The sequence below is a fragment of the Malurus melanocephalus genome, unplaced genomic scaffold (assembly GCF_030028575.1).
Source record: "Malurus melanocephalus ecotype Western Australia unplaced genomic scaffold, MMel_1.1 scaffold_1164, whole genome shotgun sequence".
NCBI classification, from domain to species: Eukaryota; Metazoa; Chordata; class Aves; order Passeriformes; family Maluridae; genus Malurus; species Malurus melanocephalus.
The window spans coordinates 24,627-27,233 of record NW_026624396.1 but is presented as its reverse complement, the minus strand read 5'-3'; positions in this window follow the sequence as shown (position 1 = coordinate 27,233).

The window sequence follows — 2,607 nt, the reverse complement described above, 5'->3', positions numbered from 1 at the left end:
CGAGGCCAGCGGCTCGGCCCCCCGGCGGCACCGGCGTGGACGAGCGGGGGACACGGCACGGGGCAGGGCTGGACCCTCGTGGGCACAGCGGGACCCCCGCGGCAGGAGCCGGAGCCCCGCGGGTCCCGCAGGACCAAGAGCGACGGTCCCGGGTACCGGAGCGGGGGCTCTGCGCTCCTCCCGGAGGTTCCGAGCGCTTCCCACCCCCGGCCCGAGCTGCAGCCCTGCGTGGCTCAGAGCCACGCGGGTCAGGGTCCTTATGGCCACGCTGTGACATCCCGGCTGTGACAAGCGCAGGGTGCAGTGTCCAGGCTGGGGACACACGCGTGGATCCCCCAGATCTTCTGCGTACGGGGGTTCTGTGCTCCCCCAGTGCCTGTGGGGGACCCCGCGCCGCGGAGGAGCTCCCGGCACAAACTCTCMCAGTTCATTCCCTGGTCACGCTGCTCTGTCCCCTCCCAGCCCTCGCTCTGCCGTTAACACTCGTCCCCCTTGGCTTCCCTGTTTGCTTCACTGCTTTTCACACTAAGTTCAATATTTTTCTTCCCGTTCCCCCCTCCCAGTCCCCGCTGCCTCTCTCCTGACTCCAGCCCTCTCGTCCGCCCGGGGCTCGGCTTCTCCGAGGCTGCAGCGTCAAATCAAAAGAGATCAAAAGCCGGCAATGAAGTCTGCAAGACCCCGTGCCAGGGAGCGGAGGAGAAGGGTCATGGAAGGACGACAAGGCAACGCTGGGAATGCGGTTTCTCTCCAGGACCAATAGTTCCTGGAGGGGAAAAGAAATTTGCTCCTYTCTCCAAATAAATACGGCTGGCCGTGGGCGCGGGGAGCGGGGATGCTGCTCAGCACAACCCCAGGCTGGTCCCCTGCTCGTGCCTCCGCCCAGGCAGGGACAAGGACAAGGACAGTGGCCCCAAGGGCTCTTCAGTGGCCACCCCCCACCTTGGCACCGGGGATGAGCTGTGGCACCCCAAATCCCTGGAGACCCGCGTCATCCTGCTAGCAAAAGAGACAATGAGGTATCACGTGTATTTCCATCTCTTTTTTTTATTTCCCTTCATTTTTCCACTGAGCAGGATTTTCCCTGCCCAGGACATCCCCGGCTGAAGGAGCCTTTGGGGAAGGGGCTCAAGGACAGGGTGGGATTGTCCTGGGGGTGCCCTGTGCAGGGCCAAGAGCTGRACTCAGTGATCCTTCCCACTCCAAATATTCTCTGATTCTGTGCCGGTCCCAGATTCTGCAGCTGAGGCTGGAAGAGCAACAGGAAACTGCTGTGTCCAGTATCCGCTCGGAGATCCTGCGAGCATCGGCACAGCCGGGAACCGTCCCAAATACCCGGGGAACCCTCGCGAACATCCAGGGGACCCTCCCAAACACCCGGGGAACCCTCCCGAACACCCAGGGAACCCTCCCAGACCCCCAGGGAACCCTCCCAAACACCCAGGGAACCCTCCCGAACACCCAGAGGGCGAGCGGGCCCCCCGTTTTCAGCACTGCGAGAGCAGGAGAGGGATTCCCTCTTTCTGAGGGGTCGAGTCTCCAGGCTGGAGCTCTCCCTGGGCATTCACACAAGGGAGAGGAGACTCCTTGTCTCAGACACACCCAACGCAGCACCGCACAGGGACACCSCAAAAAACCTCAGTGTACAGGGCTCAGCCACCTCCTTTCACCGGATGAACCCTAAATGAAGAAATTTTCGTCTCCAGGAGCTCCAGTACCAGCCCTGGAGTCGCATCCCTGACACGCTGAAGCAACCAAACCACGGTGCCTGATCTTCAAAACTTCAGCCTCTAAATTCCCTCCAAGAACAGTGAGAACCTTGTCCAAGCCGGGACGTGTGGAATCCCCTGCCCCAGCCCCGCTCGGAGCAGAGCAGCTCAAGCAACACTTTCCACATACTTTGAGCCCCACGGAGTCCRGGTTCTTTCAACTTCTTCCAAACCCCTGTCCGTGCTTTTCCAGCCCCGACCCCTCCTGATGCCTCCGGCCCAGGAGACAAGGCAACGCGTTTGAAACTGCATCAGCACGGTGCTGGATGCCAAATCCCTGCGTCCCTCCTTCCCACTGGAAGGTAAAAATCCTCCTTAACCACTGCGGGTGCAGGGAAAGACAACAAGCACGAGACTCTCTCAATTCCTTTCACTGGGATCCAATAAAAACCTTGGCAGTGGCCGTCCTTCCTGCCGGAAAGGCGATATCCCAGGAATAAACACAYTTTGCGCTTTGAAGGGCTGCAGCAGGATCTGCCTGCGCCGAGCTGCTCCGGGTGTCCCGGGCTCCCACCTGCCTGCAGCACCCGGGAGTGACCCACAGCTCCCGATTTCTGCTGCTTTGGCACCTCCCCGAGGATGAGGATGAGCCATTTCCCAGGAGTCAGAGAAGGAGCAGCAGCGATTCACCCTCCCCAGCACCAGCAGCGCGTTTATCCCTCTCAGGGGCAGCCAAATCTGCACATGGAGGCGTTCCGAGCCCCCGCGAGTTTTCACCGGTGCCTGTGAAGTCCTGAGGTTTTGGGGGGTCAGTCTGGTCAGTCCCCATCCAAGAAGGGTCACCCCAGGGGACTGTTGGCAATCCTGGGGTGCAGAGGGGACATCGCCCGCGCCATCGGCC